Here is a 939-nt window from a genome sequence, read left to right as displayed (position 1 = left end):
CGAATTTAATTTGAGACATGTATATTTTTTCCTAACGATGTTCAGTTGCATGAATGAAGGTAATGATTGCAATCTGTGTTTCCAAGGGTTGTAGTTTGTAGTTTAGCCTGGCAAGTAATACAGTATCTTTAAGCCCAGTACCATGATAGCGAGGCTTTTATGGAAGTTCATTGATTTCACATCACATTATTTCTGCAGGTACTAAAAAGTATGCACCTGTTAGAGCTAAAAATAAAATACATAATTTAAGAAGCTAAAGTCATATTTATATTACTTTCTGAAGTCATTGAATCTTGTGCTAATACAGATTTCTTAGAACTGCATAGCCCTTCTGTTCATGGAAGGTATCTATGGAAAAAGAAGAGAAATGAGACAATGTATCTTCAAAGGGGGAAAAAAAAACAATGAAGTCATTTGGAGCCATATCAAGTAAATAAAAGATGTTTTAATAAATATGTATTGTGGTTCATCTATTTAACCTCACTCACTCCAATAGTACCCTGCACAATTTAGTTTGAGTGTCTATAGCCATGCTACCCTGAACAAGCCTGATCCTGTTTGATCTCAGAAGCTAAGCAGAGTTGGGCCTGGTTAGTACTTGGATGGGAGACCACCTAGGAAGACCAGGTGCTGTAGGTGTAAAAAGTAAAAAAAACTAAATAAATAAATAAAAGATTGTAAACAAAAAAAATAAAATTTGAGAAGTTTATAGTTGGAATCTATCAAAACAACTATTTCTTAAAGAATATAAGTAGTTGAGAGAATTTCTCAAAGATATGGGACATTTACCCACCTGATTCATTATTCTATGTTAATATTTTCTAATGGATAAATTGGACCTATTCTTTTCACACTGTCTTTTATGGTAATTATTTACATTTAGAATTGTGGTAAATATGGTAATTGTTCTTATTTAGATTTTAAGGCTCTGAAAAGGAG

General features: G+C 32.2%; 1 pseudogene; it reads left to right on the top strand.

The window, feature by feature from the left end:
• The first annotated feature begins 520 nt into the window (after positions 1 to 520).
• On the top strand, positions 521 to 639 carry LOC111741925 (annotated as a pseudogene).
• Positions 640 to 939: the final 300 nt, after the last annotated feature.

The sequence above is a fragment of the Pteropus vampyrus genome, unplaced genomic scaffold (genome assembly GCF_000151845.1).
Source record: "Pteropus vampyrus isolate Shadow unplaced genomic scaffold, Pvam_2.0 Scaffold83, whole genome shotgun sequence".
Taxonomy (NCBI): Eukaryota; Metazoa; Chordata; class Mammalia; order Chiroptera; family Pteropodidae; genus Pteropus; species Pteropus vampyrus.
This window is presented reverse-complemented; position numbering and strand designations above follow the sequence as displayed.